The sequence below is a fragment of the Rattus rattus genome, chromosome 4 (assembly GCF_011064425.1).
Source record: "Rattus rattus isolate New Zealand chromosome 4, Rrattus_CSIRO_v1, whole genome shotgun sequence".
NCBI lineage: Eukaryota > Metazoa > Chordata > Mammalia > Rodentia > Muridae > Rattus > Rattus rattus.
In genome coordinates, this window is record NC_046157.1 from 140,803,756 (window position 1) to 140,824,002 (window position 20,247).

At 37.9% G+C, this 20,247-nt stretch overlaps 1 pseudogene; it reads left to right on the forward strand.

Annotated features, from left to right (window-relative positions):
* The window catches only part of LOC116898528, a 42,102-nt pseudogene extending 23,622 nt beyond the window's left edge, over positions 1-18,480 (forward strand).
* Positions 18,481-20,247: the final 1,767 nt, after the last annotated feature.

A 20,247-nucleotide genomic window follows, 5' to 3' on the forward strand; every position in this document is an offset into this window, starting at 1 on the left:
TTACTTTATTGGCTACTTTAGCAGATGGAGGGCCTTCCTTCCTTCCTTCCTTCCTTCCTTCCTTTTTTCCTTCCATCTCCTCTTCTCCCTCTCCCTCTCTTTCCCTCCCTCATCTTTTTTTTCTAGCATATATTACATCAAGGCCTCAGTTTACCCTTCCTCTACTCTTCCTCCTCCACTTACCTACCTCCTTGCTCCCCTAGATTCTTTAAAAAAGAGCAAGTCCACAAGTAAAATCAACTGAACAAGGTATAGCAAGTTACAATAAGACTAGGTGTGAAACTAGGCAAGGCAACCCAATAGGAGGAAATGGGTCCCAAGAGCAGACAAAATAGTCAGAACCTCTCCACACTCCCACTGTTAGGAGTTCCACAAGAACACCAAGCTACATGACTCTGTGTGTGTGTGTGTGTGTGTGTGTGTGTGTGTGTGTGTGTGTGTGTATGAGCCTCTATGAGCTCTGCTTAGTTTATATGTGTGTCATTCCCATAATGCCTTGGACCCCTATGGCTCCTACAATCCTCTCTTCCCAGCTTCTGGTGGGTTCCTTTGATTCTGACTAGTGTTGGGCTGTAGGTTTCTGTATGTGCTCCTATCAGTTCCTGTATGATGCTGGATAATGCCTCTCTGATGATAGTTGGACTAGGCATAAATCTATGAGTATAGCAGATTATCATTGGGAATCATTTCATTAACTCTTTTTTTTTTCTAATCTTGTTCGTTTTTATCATACATCTCTAGGTAGTCCAACCTCTGATTCCTGAGCATTCAGGCAAGGTTAGAAATGGACTCCCTTTAATGGTGTGGACCTCAGTTGGACCAACCATTGATTGGCTACTCCTACAAGTTCTGTGCCATCATTACCCCAGCAAATCTTCCTGGCAGGAGAGATTGTAGGTCAAAGGATTTGTTACTGGGCTGATGTCCCAGTTCTAATTCTGGGAGCCTTGCCCAGTTATAGAAGATGCTTGATTTAGTCTCAGAATCACCCTTTAGTAGGAGTCTTGGCTAGGGCCACTCTCCCAGATTCCAGAGAACCTCCATTGTACTGTTTCCAAAGTATTTTCTTATCCAACCAAATATTTTTCATATGAGACTGAATGAGAGAGATTCTGAAGCTATAAATGGAGGGAAAGAATCTGGCCTTCTAGTTTTTGTTTTAATTTTGTTATGTTTTACTCTTGGAAAAATTAAGTAATATAATACCATAAAAATACAGTATAAACCTGTTTACTTAACTACCTGAAAATTTCCAAAGAATGAATATCTCTCTTGATTCTCGTGTTCATTATTGTTAACTTAAATTTATTAAAAATTACATTGTGTGCTCAGTTTCCTAGGAGAACTGATGAAATCTATCGTTTGACATTGTCATTGTCATATTGAACTGTTGTCTATTAAAATTTACAAAATGTGAGTCTATTAGAGATGATGTTGCCTCTTTTAAAAAGTTTACTTTTGTTTAAAATTTGGCCATCTCTTCATAACTCACTGAAGGCCATTGCCTTAAAAAATTTAATCTTTTCTCATATATTACATCATAATCCCTTCTCTCCTTCCAGTCTTTCCCTCCCACCTCCTCTCTTCCTCCATTTCCCTTCAGAAAAAGGCAGGCCTTCCAGGGACATCAACTAAACATTGCATATCAAGTTGCAATAAGACCAGGTACAAACTCTTATATAAAGGCTGAAAAAAGCAACAGTATGAGGAAAAGAGTCCCCATAGCATTCAAAGGAGCCAGAAATAACCCCCACTTCCACTGTAAGGAACCCCACAAGAACACCAAACAACACAACTATAACGTTTATGTAGAGGACCTAGTTTGGCCCTACGGCTCTATGCAGGTTCCCTGAGTGTTGGTTAGGTCTCTGTGGTCCCCCATGAGCCTTGATTAATTGATTCTGCAAGCTTTTTGTTGTGATGTTCTTGATCTCTGCGGCTCCAACAATCTTTCCTTTTCTTCATTAGGATTCATGAACTCCACCTAACATTTGGCTGTGGGTCTCTGCATCTGCTTCTGTCAATTTTTGGATGAAGCCTCTGTATTGATGATTATGCAACTATTGCAGAGTATCATTAGAAATCATTTCATTAATTTTTTCCCCATCATATTTGGTTCTATCCTAAGTCTCTGGGCTATCTAGCCTATGGTTCTTGGCCTCCAGGCAATGTTATGGGTGGGTTCCCTCTTGTAGCATTGGTCTCAAGTTGGATCAGTCATTAGTTGGTCTCTCCCATTATGCACCACCTTTACTCCATCTTACTGGCAGGTTTTGTGGCTAGGTTGCTTCCTCCACTGGAAGCATTGTCTACTTACAGAAAATGGTTTAATAAATATCTGTATCCATGATTACTAGGAGTCTTTACTAGTGTCACCCTAGTAGATTCCTGGGAGTTTCTATTGCACTAGGTTTCTACCTTGCCCATGAAATGACCCCTGTGGTTTGAATATGCTTGACCCATGGAAAGTGGCACTATTATGAAATGTGGCCTTATTGGGCTTTGATATATATATCAAATATATATATATATATATTTTTTTTTCTTCCAAGTCTGGTCAATGTGATTCATACTCTCTTAATGGATGCCTGTGGAAGATATTTTCTTCCTGGCTAACTTTGGATCAAGATTTAGAACTCTCAGCTCCTTCATCACCATGTCTGCCTGCATGCTGCCATGCTAACCACCATAATGATAAGAGACTGATCCTCTGAAACTGTGATCCAGCCTCAACTTAGTGTTTTATTTTATAAGAGTTGCCTTGGTCATGATGTCTCTTCACAGTAATAAAACCCTAAGACGGAAGTTGGTATCAGTGACTACAATATTGCTGTGATAGGCCTCACCAGTTGCCTTGGTCATGGTATTTCTTCACAGCAATAAAACACTAAGATTACCCGCACCCCCAATTCCAGTTGTCTCCCCAGTATTCTCCCCTGACACCTGATCCCTCTGTCCCTACCTCTATAACCTTCTAGGGAGATCCATGGATCTTCCCTTGAGCCCTCCTCATTATTTAACATCCCTGGATGTGATGGTTTGTATATATTTGGCCCTGGGAATGGCACTATTTGAAGGTATGGTCTTGTAGGTGTGTCCCTGTGGGTGTGAGCTTTAAGACTCTCATCCTAGCTGCCTGGAAGCCAGTATTCTGCCAGCAGCTCTTAGATGAAGATATAGAACTCTCAGTCCTCCTGTACTATGCCTGCCTGGATGCTGCTATGTTCCTGCCTTGATGATAATTGACTGAACCTCTGAACCTGTAAGGCAGCCCCAATTAAATGTCCGTATAAGAGTTGCCTTAACCATTCTGGAAATCAGTCTGGAGGATCCTCAGAAAATTGGACATTGAACTGCCTGAGGATCCAGCTATACCTCTTTTGGGCATATACCCAAAAGATGCCCCAACATATAAAAAAGACACGTGCTCCACTATGTTCATTGCAGCCTTATTTATAATAGCCAGAAGCTGGAAAGAACCCAGATGCCCTTCAACAGAGGAATGGATACAGAAAATGTGGTACATCTACACAATGGAATATTACTCAGCTATCAAAAACAACGACTTTATGAAATTCATAGGCAAATGGTTGGAACTGGAAAATATCATCCTGAGTGAGCTAACCCAATCACAGAAAGACATACATGGTATGCACTCATTGATAAGTGGCTATTAGCCCAAATGCTTGAATTACCCTAGATGGCCTAGAACAAATGAAACTCAAGACGGATGATCAAAATGTGAAGGCTTCACTCCTTCTTTAAAAGGGGAACAAGAATACCCTTGGCAGGGAAGAGAGAGGCAAAGATTAAAACAGAGACTGAAGGAACACCCATTCAGAGTCTGCCCCACATGTGGCCCATACATATACAGCCACCCAATTAGACAAGATGGATGAAGCAAAGAAGTGCAGACCGACAGGAGCCGGATGTAGCTCGCTCCTGAGAGACACAGCCAGAATACAGCAAAGACAGAGGCGAATGCCAGCAGCAAACCACTGAACTGAGAATAGGACCCCCGTTGAAGGAATCAGAGAAAGAACTGGAAGAGCTTGAAGGGGCTCGAGACCCCATATGAACAAGAATGCCAAGCAACCAGAGCTTCCAGGGACCAAGCCACTACCTAAAGACTATACATGGACTGACCCTGGACTCTGACCTCATAGGTAGCAATGAATATCCTAGTAAGAGCACCAGTGGAAGGGGGAAGCCCTGGGTCCTAAGACTGAACCCCAGCTTAACTAGATTGTTGGGGGAGGCGGCAATGGGGGGAGGATGGGGGGAACACCCACAAAGAAGGGAGGGGAAGGATTAGGGGGGATGTTTGCCGGAAACCGGGAAAGGAATAACACTTTCAAATGTATATAAGAAATACTCAAGTTAATAAAAAAAAAAAAAAAAGGAAAAAAAAAAAAGAGTTGCCTTAGTCATGGTATCTATTCACATCAGTAAAAACCCTAACTAAGACACAGGGTCTGTGGATTGTCATATGATTATTTTTTACTTTATAGCTAATATCAACTTATAAGTAAGTACATACCATATTTGTATTTCTGGGTCTAGATTACCTCACTCTGGAGGATTTTTTTCTAGTTCCATCCATTTGCTTGCAAAATTCATAATGTTACTTTTTAACAGCCGAGTAACACTCCATTGTGTAAATGTACCACATTTTCTTAATCTATTCTTCATTTGAGCGACATCTAGGTTGTTTCCAGTTCTTGGATATTATGAATAAATCTGCTATGAACAGAGTTGAGCAAATATCCTTGGAGTAGGATGAAGTATCCTTTGATTAGATGCCCAAGATTAGAATAGCTAGATCTTGAGTTAGATCAATTCTCAGTTTCCTGAGAAATTGCCATACTGTTTTTCAATGTTGCTATACAAGTTTTCTTTCCCAACAGCAGTAGAGAAGAGAAGTGTTCCCCTTGGTTTACTTGGCAGGATGAGCTGTCATTTGTGGGTTTTTTGTTTGTTTTCTTGCTTGCTTGCTTGCTTGCTTGCTTGCCGGCTTGCTTGAGACAGGGTTTCCCTATGTGGTCTTGACTATCCTGGAACTCATTCTATGGACTAGGTTGACTGCCTCTGCTTCCCGAGTGCTGGGATTAAAGACATTTTCCTTATGCCTAAGTATGTTGAACATTTTTTAAATGTGTTTCTTGGCCATTTGCGATTCCTCTGCTGAGAATTCTGTTAACATCTGTACCCCACTTTTTAAAATTCAATTATCTGGTTTGTTTATGTCTAGATTCTTGAATTCTTATTATGTTTTGGAGATTAGCCCTCTGTCAGATGTGGAGTTGGTGAAGATCTTTTCCCATTTGGTAGGTGGCCATTTTGTCCCATTGGCAGTGTCCTTGACTTGAAGTGTTTCAGTTTCGTGTGGTTCCATTTCTTTTTTTTTTTTTTTTTTTTTTTGGTTCTTTTTTTTGGGGCTGGGGGCCGAACCCAGGGCCTCCATTTCTTAATTGTTGTTGATCTTAGTACTTGAGCTGCTACTGGTGTTCTGTTAAAAATCTTATCTTTTGTGCCAATGAATTCAAGGCTATTTCCCCACTTTCTCTTACATCAGGTTGAGTATATCTTGTTGAGGTCTTTTATCCACTTGAACTTGAGTTTTGTGCAGAATTATAAATATGCATTTATTTGCATTCTTCTACATGTAGATATCTAGTTAGTCTAGCACCATTTGCTGAAGATGCTTTATTTTATTTCTGACTTCTTTATCAAAGTTTAAGTGTTCAGAGGTGTGTGAATTTATGTCAGGGTCTTCAGTTCAATTCCATTAGTCAACCTAACTGTTTTATGCCAATATTATATGGATTTTATTACTATAGCTCTGTAGTAGTTCTTGAAATCAGGGATGATGATGATGCCTCCATAAGTTTTTCTATTGTTCAGGATTACTTTAGATGTCTCAGGACTTTTATTTTTTCCGTATGAACTTGTTTTTCAAAGTCTGTAAAGAATTTTGTGTGAATTTTGATGGGTATTGTTTGGAACTGTGGATTGCTTTGGTAAAATGGCTAGTTTTATTATGTTAATCCTAATGATCCATGAGCATAGGAGATCTTTCCATTTTCTGATATCTTCTTCAGTTTCTTTCAAGTTCTTATGACAGAACTTCAAATATTTGAAGTTGTTGTCCTACAGATCTTTCAGATACTTGGTTAGAATTACCCCCACAATATTTTATATTACGTATGGCTATTGTAAAAGGTGTTATTTCCCTTATTTCTTTCTCAATGCATTTGTCATTTGTATATAGGAAGGCTACTGAGTTTTTATTTAGTTAATTTTGTATCCAGCCACTTTGCTGAAGGTGGTTTTTATCAGTTGTAGAAGTTCTCTGGTAGAATTTTTGAGGTCAGTAATGTATATTATCATATCATCCATGAATAATGTTGTAGTAAATATTTACATTCACTTAGGGGTTTTTGTCCTGCCTTTAATCTTTCAGTTCCCAGATAAAAGACACACAACCTTTATATGATTTATATAATAAGCTTTAATCAGCAGTAGATCTGGGTAGATAAATATGCTATTAGAATCTACTTCCCCATCAACATTCTCATTATAATTTGCCACCTTACATCTGGGCAGCGTTTAATTCCAATTGGCTAGCCCTCACGACTACATTTTCATGATTTACCTACCCCCATGGCAGCTTCCTCCTCTCTACCTTCTTCTCTCCCCTTATGGTTTCTCCCTAAATCCCAAGCTCAGAAACCTCAAAGCCCACCTATCTCGATTCCTTAATTGTCTTGTTGTTTGTGGTATAAACGTTGGGGTCCAGCTGTCATCCCATGTTCTCTGTTTTTTACCTCTCAGGGTATCTAGATGCTGCTGCACATCAGGCTAAAGGGTGAAGCAGAGCCTAGAACAGGTGAGGTCTGCAGGATCTGGGAGTGAATGCTAAGGACAGGAGGGTGGGAGGCTTCTCCTAGGATCTTAATGAAATAGCTCACTGAGATAATCTCAGCTTGTACAGTGGCTTGTAGACATATACTTTATTCAAGGTGAATATATATATATATATATATATATATATATATATGCATAGTAGAGTGGGAAGGGATTTTTCTTTCGGTAAAGTTCCATTGGCTAAGGCTTAATGTACTAGACATACCTCATTTTCATGGAATTTGAACCTGCAATTTCGTGACATTTCCCAGGTAGGGTGTGGGTTGGACTTCCCAGTACTGATTGATGTTGATTGTAGGTGTCCCAGTAGAGAGAGAAGCTCATCAAGATGCTAATTCTTCATTTTCTGAAGGAGCAGAGGGTTTCAGCCTTCTTGGAAAAGACTGACACCTAGCTAGCTCACTCCAGTTACTTTATCCAAACATTACACAAGGTTAATTGGGACTGGGAAATGTTCAGCTACCAAAGTTATCTTGTCCTTGCTACCCATAAGAACAGACAACCCATAAAAATCTCAATCCATTTTGACCATAGCTAGCCATAATCCAAAGTAAGATCTCCAGGTTTGTCAGTAGTGTTGTGGGACCAAGGTTGGTGTAGTTGCACACTCTCATGTAGCACCAAGTAGAGATTCTCTAGAGAGAAAACATTTCTTCAAGGTTCAATCAATCTCAAAGCAATTTCTCAGCACCCACTGATTGGCCCAAATATAGCAAAGGCTTTGCTGAAACATTTCACTTAAAGCCAGGCATAAAGCTTTACATTTGACTTGGAGCCACACATAAAGGCTTTACTATACATATTACTATACCCCAAATCAGGGGTAGAAGAGGAAGGCCTCCTAAGAAAAAGGAGTCCTCCATTTTGCATGGAAAGCCTTATTAGTGAGGTGCAATAGTTCTAGCTAGAACTTTAATATATGTATTGACAAACTTGTCTTATTCCTGATTTTAGAGGAATTGCTTTGTGTTTCTCTATGTTTAATTTGATGTTGGCTATAAGCTTGCTGTACATTTCCTCTATTATATTTAGGTATGTCCCTTGTATTTCTGATCTCTTCATGACTGTTATCGTGATGGAGTGTTAGATTTTGTCAAAAGCTTTTCAGCATCTAATGAGATGATCATGGAGCTTCTTTGTTTTTTCAGCTTGATTGGATGGTGTATTACATCAACAGATTTTCATATGTTGAAGCATCTCTGCATCTCTGGGATGAAGCCTACTTGACTATGGTGGATGATATTTTTGATGTATTCTTTGATTCATTTGCAAGTACTTTATTGAGTATGTTTACATCGGTATTCATGAGGAAAATTGATCTTTAAGTTTCTTAGTTGTATCTTTGTGTGCTTTGGATATCAGTGTGACTATGGTCTCATAAAATGAATTTGGCAATGTTCCTTCTGTTTCTGTTTTGTGGAATAATTTGAAAAGTAAAACCATGAGCTCTTCTTTCGAAGTCTGGTAGAATTCTGCACTAAAACTGGCCCTGAGCTTTTATTTGGTTGGGGAACTTTTAATGACTGCTTCTGTTTCTTTGGAGATTATGTGCCTATTTAAAATTTTAAATGATCTAGATTTATCTCTAGTAAGTGGGATCTACCAAGAACTTTGTCCATTGCATTTAGAATTTCCAATTTGTGAAGTAAAAGTTTTTGAAGTAAGACTTAATGATTCTTTGAATTACCTGAGTGTCTGCCCCCATTTTGTATCTGATTTTGTTAATTTGAATGTTTTCTGTCTGTCTTTCAGTTTGAATAGGAGTTTATCTATTTTGTTGATTTTCTCAAAGAACCAACACTTGGTTTCATGGATTCTTTGTATTGTTCAATTTGTTTCTATTTTAATGATTTCATCTCTCAGTTTGATTATTTCCTGACATCTCTCACTCTTGGGTGTATTTGCTTCCTTTTGTTCTAGAGCTTTCAGATGTGCTCTTAAGTCACTGCTATGCCATCTCTCTAATTTCTTTAATAGGTACTTAGTGCTATGAACTTTCCTCAGCACTATTTTTATTGTGTCACATAAGTTTTGGCATGTTGTGCATTCATTTTCATTGGATTCTAGGAAGTTTTAATTTCTTTCTTTATTTTTGTTTTATTCAGTGGTCATTTAGTAGAAAGTTGATCAGTTTCCATAAAGTTGTAGGCTTTTTGTTGTTTCTTTTGTTCTTGAAATCTAGTTTTAATTCCTGATGGTCTGATAGTAGGTGGTTATTTCAATTTTCTTATATCTATTGAGACTTGCTTTGTGATTGAATATTTGGTAGTCTTAGAGAAAGTTCCATGATGTGCTAAGAAAAAGGTATCTTCCTTTATGTTTTAGTGAAATGTTCTATAGATGTCTGTTGTGTCGTTTGATTGATGATGTCTGTTAGTTCCATTATTTATTTGTTTAGTTTTTGTCAGGATGACCTGTTTGTTAGTGGGAGTGGGGTATTGATGTCTCCCATGATTAATGTGTGAGGTACAATGTGTGATTTAAGCTTTAGTAATGTTTCTTTTACAAATGTGGGTACCCTTGTGTTTAGGGTATAGATATTCAAACTTGAGATGTCATCTTGGTGGATTTTTCCTTTGATGAGTGTAAAGTGTCCTTCCTCATTTCTTTTGATAAATTTTGGTTAGAAGTTATTTTCTTAGCTATTAGAAGCTAGCTATACCAGCTTGCTTCTTGGGTCCATTTACTTGGGATGTCTTTTTCTAATGCATTATGCTGCAGTTACATCTACCTCTGATGTTGATATATGTTCCTTGTACTCAGTAAAAGATGAAACCTATATTCACATCCATTTCGTTATGCTATGTCTTTTTATTGGATAATTAAGTGTATTGATATTGAGAGTATTTTTTCACCAATGATTATTAACCTATTAATTCCTGTTGCCTTGTTGTTAGTGGTACTGGTAGTAGCGGTGGTGGTGGTGGTTGGGGTGTGTGTGTGTGTGTGTGTGTGTGTGTGTGTGTGTGTGTGTGTGTGTTTGCCTTCTTTTGGTTTTGCTGCTGTAATATTATTTATTTTTTGTGTTTTCACATGTTTAGTATGAGAACCTCCTTGGTATCAACCTCCTCGGGTTGATTTTTTCTTCTAGGACCTTCTTTAGGGATGGATTTGTGGATAGATATTGCTTTCGTTTGACTTTGACATGGTATATTCTGTTTTCTCCATCTATGGAAATTGAAAGTTTTGTTTGCTATAGTAGTCTGGGCTGGCATCTCTTGTCTCTTAGAATCTGCAAGACATCTATCCAGGACCTTCTGGCTTTTAAAGTCTCAACTGAGAAGTTGGGTATTATTCTAATAGATCCACCTTTATATGTTACTTGGGCTGTTCCCCTTATAGCTTTTAATATTCTGCCTTTGTCCTCTATGTTGAATGTTTTTATTACTATATGTTGGGAGGATTTTGTTTTCTGGTCCAATCTATTTTGTGTTCTGTAGGCTTCTTGTACGTTTATAAGCATAGCTTTCTTAATAAATAATTTTTGTATGATTTTGTTAAAAATATTCTCTGGCTATTTGAGGTGGAACTCGTCTTCTATTTTCATTATCTTAGGTTTGGCTTTGTTATAGTGGTCCAGATTTCCTGGATATTTTGGAAGTTTTTTAGATTTAACATTTTATTTGACTGATGTATCAATTTCTTCTATTGCTATTTTCAGTGCCTGAGATTATTTCTTCCATCTCATATTCTGTTGGTGATGCCTGAGTCTGTACTTCCTGTTTGCTTACTTAGGTTTTCAATCTTCAGGATTCCCTCAGATTTCTTTTTATTGCTCCTATTTCCATTTTCAGTTCTTCAATGATTTTATTAATTTCCTTCATTTCTTTGTTTTTTTTTCTTTAAAGGATTTATTCAATTCCTCCAATTGTCGTGTTTTCCTGGATTTTCTGAAGGGATTTATTCTGTTCCCCTTTAAGAACTTCATAAAATTGGTTTTAAGGTCATTTTCTTATGCTTCTGCTTTATTTGGAATATTCAGGGATTGCTGTAGTAGAATAGCTGGGTTCTGGCTAGGCCACGTTGCCCTGGCTGTTGTTGACTTTGTTCGTACACTAGCATCTAGGCATCTGGGTTTGGGTTGAATGTAAGTCTGGGTACAAGTTTCTGAGTTTGTTTTTGTTGGATGGGTGTGTTTTGTTTCTGGGTTTCTGTTTCATCTTTGTTCTTCTGGTCTTTTGGTTTTTATTTCTGGTGACCAGTGTCACCTCTGGTAAAACAGGAAGTCTTTTTAGGAGTTGAGGCTGGACTTCTGGCAGCTAACATAGTTTTTGCTTCAACAGAAGGTCTCTGTTCTTATGACTGGCATGGCCTACACTTAAGCAGTGGATATTTCCTAGCAGTGGGAATAGGGACACAATGTCAAGGGTGGGTGATGGAGTAGAAGCAGTATCTAGTGGGTGGGTCTTTAGGATCTAAACTAAAGGAATAAGAGGGTTCCTAGAGCAGGTAAAACATTTACCAATCAGACATTATCTTTAGAATTTGTCTCATCATGAAAGGAACTCTTGAAGAGTGATCTATCCTCATTTTTGGTTACTTTTTACAGTTTTTTCCTTTTCTCCCTACTCCATAGTAGACCTTCCCATACTACTTACCTAATTCCTCCCCTTTTACTGGGACTGCCACCTTCAAAAGACTAATATCATTCCAGTAATCTATGACCACTCTTCAATGAAATAAGGAATGCAAAGCTAAAACAACTCATTGATTTTTATTTTAATAAAAGTATTAGTTTAAATCCTACCCAGAAATATGTTCCAACAAACATATATACACTTGATATCTACTAGCTTTTTATTGTTTTAGGAATTAACTAATTAAAAAAAAAAGCAATAACAACTCTCTAAGGATATATTATTCTCCTTCTCTTCTAAACAAAGCTGCAAAGATGTTCTGTAGAATGCAGAAAACCCATTTAATTCTATGTACAGTATATTTCCAAGCCTATTAGTCTTGAAGCATCTCTTATGAATATACCTATGGTTACATCTGTGTAGGATGAGCAAAAGAAAATAATGCCACCAATCTCAATAGAGTGTTCTCGGCAGAATGTCTTGATGGTTGTAGGCTATTGTAAATGGAGAAGGCAAACCCCAGGGTATGAATTCTGAGGGAAAGTGGGTCTCTTATCTGTTTTGACCAGTGTGCCCTATTGGGCTGCAGACATGGTGGCAGGGGTAGGTAGTGGGTATAGGGTATGCCCAACTCAGTATTAAATACTTTGTTTTAAATGCAGAGATCAGGCACAGGATTTTTTCCAGATTACATTAAGTGGTTGAGTTTATAAATTTCCCCCTGGGCTTCTCTTAAGATATCAGGAGATTTGAAAGGAAAATACATAAGTACATTGCAGCAGTCTGGAAGAATCTGAACCTTCAGAAGATTTGCCAGGTAAACAAGACGTCAGGTCCATGTAAAGAGCAGCGTGAAGACTGCTGTGTACAAATCCTCCCAGCTCAGAGTGTACTCCATCCTGAACATGGTCCTCTAAAACAGTCACATTATAATTCAAAAGGGTGAAAATCACACAGCTATGTGCCATCACGCTCACTTCAGTAGTGCCTGTGTCAGACAAGTGTCCGTGTGGGTGTTGATTCTGAGGAACCTGGGAATTGATGCTGTTTCCTTGACTTTCTTATCCACAGAACCCCCAAGACAGTTCCTAGTTGTTTTGTGTTTTTAACACTACTGGATGCTGTGTTTAACATATGCTAAGGGTGAGAAATATTTGACAGACCCTTCCAGAGATTATTCTGTGTAACTGCTTTGTTATTCAATATCAGTGGATATGAATCAGAAGCTTTCAGCCCTGTGGTCAAAACTTGAAGCTCCGTAAATAAATTCTTATCGCTTGTAAGGAATAATAAATAGCGTATGCAACAAAGGACCATTCATACTCTCCAGACTTCCTGAGCTCTCAGGAAGATGAAAGGTTTGAAGGACTCTAAACAAGAAAAATAGGACATAGAAACAGGGTAGTGAAGCATCTTTGCTGGTGTTTATTGAGCAGGAAGCTTACACTTCCACAGTTGTAGTATTTCTCTTTTAAGTCTATCTTTAACACAATTCAAGCTTGACAACTCTGAAGTGTTTCTCCTGAGATCAATGTATTATCATTTTGAATGACCATGGAGGAACTAAATTAAACGTTCAAACTCACGGAAGTCTCTTGTAACCACAGAATAAAAGACTGAACTTTTGTTTGGTTGTTATTTTGCAACAAACGTGATAACTATTTTATTGAAATAGTAATTATAGGATATTAAAGCAAATAGAATTATGTCTGTATGACACAAACACTGTGGGTATTCTGGCAATGCAGATGCACTGAAAGTTGATGCTAAAATAAAAAAAGATGCTGTGGGACTCCTACAGTGAGGAACAATTCTACCCTCTCTCTTCTAACAAGTGTTATCATTAAGAACTGTGCTTTGATTTGTGGAAGTTCCACTCATTGCATTTCTGTTCTGGGTGCCATAACTTACACAAAATTATCTGTAGTACATCAGACAGTCATGATGTTCTTGCAGTTTGTATAAGATAACAGAAAAAAAAACAATTCTTGTATGTGCCTTCTCACAAGAATCCATACCTCTTTTTCTCAAATAGTTAAGAGCATTGATAGCAATTTTGAATTATTGTTTCTAAATGATATGCATTTTATTGTGTGATTTTGTGTTTAGCAATGGCATATAGCTTTATTAAGATTCAACTTAGTTGTTTATATTATGATACACTCTGTTTCTACTTAGAAATTCTATTAATCTAAAATCTAACTGCCTCCTAAAGAGAGAAACGAAAATCCATTTAATGTGTCCAACCATAAAGAAAGTTTTACAAGGGCATAGAACTATCAATTATTTTAAATTCACCTCATGTTTTTAATATCAAACTTTTCATATTTATAATAGTTCTTAAGATACATGTTCTTTTTCTTTTGTCTTCTTAGTAGAAATTTTATTTTTCTTACACATCACAAGGCTTGTGGATAAAGCATTAGTAGTGCAAAGAAAATTGGTAATAAACATAAATATACTTAATATAAATCTTGTTTGTTACTACAACAAAAAAGCTGAAGAACCAAAGAAGCAAGGAAACCTGAGAATTTTTATGCTAAATGTGAAGCACTTAATGACATTCAACACTGTATGTTCTCATGTGTAATCAAACTACTGCCTGTGTCATAAGGATTATGTAGATTTCAGGTTGAAGGTCAAGACATTTTCTTTTCTTGTAGTGTTTCTTTCTCTTTCTTTCTCTTTCTTTGTTTCTTTCTTTGTTTCTTTCTTTGTTTCGTTTCTTTGTTTCTTTGTTTCTTTGTTTCTTTGTTTGTTTGTTTGTTTGTTTGTTTCTTTCTTTCTTTCTTTCTTTCTTTCTTTCTTTCTTTCTTTCAGACTGCTAGGAAAGTAAACCCAGAACAACCAACCTAAGGCCCTTCTAGCATTTGCTGAAAGTCATAATCCTAATCCTTATCTTAATCTATCCTTTATAGATTCTCTCTCTATTCATACTGCACCAGTGCAATTATTTTGTGATACTTTTCAATACTGGATTTTTATTACTCTTCCTGTTTCATCAATTTGAAAGTCTTAAACTTTTAAATTATACAATTGTGGAAGTAAAAATGTCACTTTAATAATTCTAAATATAGATTTTCCTGCCAACTCTCAGCCCATCTTCATAACACCTGTGAATGCTGAGTCATGCAGACCTACAGATCCTAAAACATACAGAACTACTGATCTGGTACAATAGAACCAAAGGTTACTCATCAGAGTCCTGTCACACCAGGGCTGTTAAGGTCAAATTCCCTTCCAATACCTACTACAGCACGAACATCTAGGGACTAAAACCATCCAGGTGGCTAAAGACCCTTGAAAGAACACAATCAACAGAAGCAAGGGCAATATAACACTTTTGGAGCATGACTACCCTACCATAGCAAGCTGTGGATATCCTAACACAACTGAAGCACAGGAAAATGACCTTAAATTTGAACTTATGAAGATGATAGAGGCCTTTAAATAGAAAATGAGTAAATCCCTTAAAGAAATACAGGGAAACTAAATCAAACACATTGAGGGCTTTAAAGATGAAACAAATAAATACCTTAAAGACATACAGGAAATAGAATTGAACAGGCAAAGAAAATCAATAAAAGTGTGGAAGACTTTCAAGTATAAATAGAAGCAATAAAGAAAACACAAACTGAGGTAACCCTATGGACGGAAAGCCTAGGGAAGTGAACAGGAAAAACAGATGCAAGCATCACTAAGAGAACACAGGAGATGGAAAAGAGAATCTCAGGCTTAGAAGGTACAAAAGAAGAAATTGATGCATCAGTCAAGAAAAATGTTAAATCTAAAATGTTCCTGACACAAAACTTCAGGGAATCTAGCATATTATGAAGAAAAATGTAAGTATAATAGGAATAGAAGAAGGTGAGGAATCCCAGCTCCAAGGCCTAGAAAATTATTTTCAAGAAAACTAAAAAAGAAAACTTTCCCAACCTAAAGAAAGAGATGCCTATAAACATAAAAGATGCTTATAGAACACCAACCAGATTGGAACAGAAAAGAACATCCTCTTGTCACATAGTAATCAAATCATGAGATGAACAGAACCAAAAAAGAATATTAAAAGCAGCAAGGGAAAAGGCCAGATAACGTACAAAGGCAGACCTATCAGAATTACACCTGATTTCTCAACAGAGACTCAAAACTCTAGAAGGGTCTAGATAGATATCTTGTGACCTCTAAAAACATAAATCACAAATGCTAACCTAGGCTACTATACCCTGCAAAACTCTCAATCACCATAGAAGGAGAAAATAAGATATTTCAAAAACAAATCCAAATTCAAACACCATCTATCCACAAATCCAGTCCTACAGAAAATACTAGAAGACAACTGCAACCCAAAGAAAATACAGGAAATAAGTAATTCCATACCAGCAAAAACAAAAGAAGCACACACACACACACACACACACACACACACACACACACAATCACAAATAACACCAAATTAACAGGAAATAACAATCACTGGTCATCAACATCTCTCAATATCAATGGGCTCAATTCTCCAATAAAAAGAATAGAATGTGAAACAGAATAGATGTGAAAACAGAATCCATCGTTCTGCTATATCCAAGAAACACACCTAAGCAATAAAGATAGACATTACCTCAGAGTAAAAGTCTGGAAAAAAGTTTTCCAACAAATGGCCCCACGAAGGAAGCTGGGGTAGCCATTTTAATATCTAATAAAATACTTTCAACTAAAATTAATCAAAACGTGCAAGGAAGGACACTTCATACTCATCAAAGGATACATCTCCCAAGATGATATCTCAGTTTCTGAACATCCATGCCCCAAACACAAGAGCATATTGAATCCCATAAATTAATAGTTGGAGACTTCAACACTTCTCTCTCACCAATTGATGATTCACCCAAACAAAAGCTAAACAGAGAAATAATGAAACTAACGGACATTATGAATCAAATGGACCTTACAGACATCTATAGAATAATTCACCCAAACATAAAAGGATGTACCTTCTTCTCAGCACTTCATGGATCCTTTTGAAAAATTGACCATATTGTTGGTCCAAGAACAAGAATCAACAGGTACAAGAAAATTGAAATAACACCTTGTATCTAATCAGACCACCATGGATTAAAGCTGGACTTCAATAACAACAGAAATACAAGAAAGCCTACACACTCCTGGAAATTGAACAACTCTCTACTCAATGATCTCTGAATCAGGGAAGAAGTAAAAAGGAAATTAAAGACTTTCCAGAATTCAATAAGATTAAAGGCACAACATACCTAAATTTATGACACACAATGAAAGCAGTACTAAAAGTACTGCTCTTAGTTCATAGCCCTAAGAGCCTCCGAAGTTCTCCTACCAACAATTTAAAAGTACACATGTGAGCTCTAGATTAAAAAGAAAAAAGAAGCAAGCATACCAAAGAGGAATAGAAAGCAGGAAATAATGAAAATTGGGGTTGAAATCAAGAAGTGAGAGACAAAGAAAACAAAGAATCAATGAAACCAAGAACTGATTTTTGCTTGTTTGTTTGTTTTGCTTTTTTGAGAAAATCAACAAGATAGACAAACCCTTAGCAGTCACTGATGCATCGTGAATCTTGGGGAATGGGAAGGCAATGGCAGAGGGACTGGGATGAATAGAAGTGGCTTCAGGCTTCTTCCCTAGTTGGTGATTCAGGTGAGGAACCTCTCGTTACAGTGAGGCAGTGACCAGGGGATGCTCTTTTCCTTCCTAGAAGAAATTGAGGAGCTACGCTCTACCTCCCAGACAATATACCTCCTGCCTTTTTCTCCCAAGTATGTTATATTAAGTTTCATGACCCATCAAGTGTTGGTGTGGCCCAGCACCTTTCTAACATGGTTTTTATTTACTAAACTCTGATTGTAGTTCCTTGTGCAGAAGGTAAAATCCCAGAAGAAGCCAAATCCCTTTCTTTACCGACTCTTGCTCCAGCCATGACAAGCCTGGTGCCTGGTACCTGGTGCCTGATGCAGGTTGCTTCCCACACCAGCCTCCAGTCCCCTGACTGCGATGAGTAGTCTTGGTGTTTCACTGAGCAGTATGGGAGCCATACCGAAAGCAGCACTGGACCCAAATATTACAACACTTGGAGAGATACCACAGCCACCACTTACGGGAAATGTGGATCCTTCCCAAACTGATGGAATTAGGAGAACAATTTATGTTGGAAATTTGAATTCACAGACAATGTCAGCTGATCAAATACTTGAATTTTTTAAACAAGTTGGAGAAGTGAAGTTTTTTCGGATGACAGATGATGAGACTCAGCCAACTCGATTTGCTTTTGTGGAATTTGCAGACCAAAATTCTGTACCAAGGACCCTTGCTTTTAATGGAGTTATGTTTGGAAACAGGGCACTGAAAATAAATCACTCCCAGAATGCCATAGTAAAACCTCCTGAGATAACTCCTCAGGCTGTAGCTAAGGAGTTAGAAGAAATAATGAAAAGAGTACAGGAGGAGAGGCTCAGTCATTTATCTCGGCAGCCATTGAACCAGAGTCTGGAAAGAGCAATGAAAGGAAAGGCGGGCGATCTCCTTCCCAGACTTGCTCAAAGTCCAGGTCTAGTTCAAAATCCCATTCTACAAGGAAGAGATCACAGTCAAAGCACATAACAGGTCATGTTCAAGATAGAAAGAAAGACGTAGATCCAACAGGCCGCATAAGAAACATTCTAAGTGTAGGGAGAGGCAGAAGTCAAGGAGCTGGTCGCAGTCACAGGACAAGAGAAAAGATACCTGAGAAAGGAACTAGTGAAGAGAGAGAGAGAGAGAGAGAGAGAGAGAGAGAGAGAGAGAGAGAGAGAGAGAGAGAGGAGAGAGAGAGAGAGAGAGAGAGAGAGAGAGAGAGAGAGAGAGAGAGAGAGAGAGAGAGAGGAGCAGGTGGAGAAAACTAATACCAGTTAAGGAGAAGGAACACAATAAAGAGGAAGGAAGATTCAACTGTGAGAAAAGATATAGATGAGAAGGATTCTCCAAGGACTGAGGAAGAAAATAAAGTACAGCACAATGGGAATTGCCAAACACATAAAGAGCATCTGTGCAGCAAGGCTGGCGCTGTGTAGGCCTACCCGCTCTATCTCTCCTTCACGGTGGGATCAAACCCAAGGTATAAATGGAGAGAGAAACACATGGCAACTAAAGCTCTTCCAGCTATGAGGGGACATTGTGGACATCCCGTTGCTAAGCACGGACATCATGAAATACCAGATGTTACTGAAACTGACCATCTTCTGAAGTCTCCATTTCCATGGTGGCAGCCACACTTGTCATGTGGTGGGTGCATCAGTGTTTGCCAGAAAAGCAGAGATCCGGAGGGGAACTCTCCACGGAGATGAGCAGTGGAGGCTCTTTAAAATGATGCTAGTTACTCGATTTTGCATTGTCTTACTTTTTTAACATAAAATTTCAATATATACAGTTTGATGATGTGCTCGAAATTTGTGCAAATATACATACACTCTTGTAAAGTGCAAAATATGTAAGAAGTTTTAACATTTACTTCACAGGGGTTACAGTGATTGTGGTAAATTCTCCCCATTGGGTTCCCTTTTGCCCACTGTTTTGGACATCAGTTTTTCTTTAAGAGAGTTTTACAGATTATCATCGCTTAAATAAATGATTAAAAGCCAACCGACAGTGTATGGTACTGTTCTTCAGAAGACGAGCAGCTGTGTCGAATACTAATGACGTTTTCAGAGTTTAGAATCATTGTCTGCCATAAAAGGAGCATTTCTTCTTAACTTCCTTAACATTTCCAAGCCCATGAGTAATACTGCAGCGTGTCTTGTCAGCTGTAGGCAGCAAAGATGCCCTTATAACAAGGAAACGGAGTTTTCAGACGTGGGCATTTTGGGCACCAGCTGAGGCTTTAGTGCCTTCTGCGGTGTGTCCTGTACCGTTTTCCAGGATTGTATATGTGCTAGTCATTCTTAACTAATATGGAATCTACACGGAGGTATTCTACTCTCTCCCACTGGGAAGTGTGCAGGTGGTGTGTCAGAAGAACTTCTTAATTCAGATAAGAAAAGGAAGTCCTGTTTACAGGATGTGTGGAGGTTCAAAACACAATATAATTTGGGGACCACTAGCTTTATACTGTGGTGATTAAACAGGAGAGATGCTCTTACATGATCAGAGGAAAATTGCAAGTTGACTTCACTGGTTGTTGGTCTTAATATTCCTTGCAATCATTTTCTCCTCATGATGCAGAAATTATACTTAAAGGAATGACTAGGAGCATATGGACAGGTAATTTTTGTTTCATGATATGCTTATTCAAGTTTAAGAGACAGGTCATCCATCAATCTTAGGCCCAACTTTTTGCAGAAAGTATGCAAGTAGTAAAACGACATCTGTGTTATGCTTTCTCCAAAACTATACATTCTAGGTAATGGACTATTTAATATTGTTACATTTCCAAAACAAACAGAACCCTACTTTTAATTAGCAAAGGTTGTTTTAAAATCAAGTGTAATTATTTTAACAGAACCCAATACAATCAAATGACTCAGGTGCCTTACCTCATGAAGAATTACTTTCCCAGATTTCAAAAGCCAAGTAGCACTTTAGTTCCTTGGTTTCAACTCGAGTCTTTTTCACTTTAATAATGTGGAAACTATAATCTGAAGACTAGAAAGGCCCTTTCTGCAAATCATAAAGCCTGATTCGATTATGAAGCTGCTTGATCATCTTCAGGTGTTCAGAATTACTATGTGTGTGTTTTCTTTTT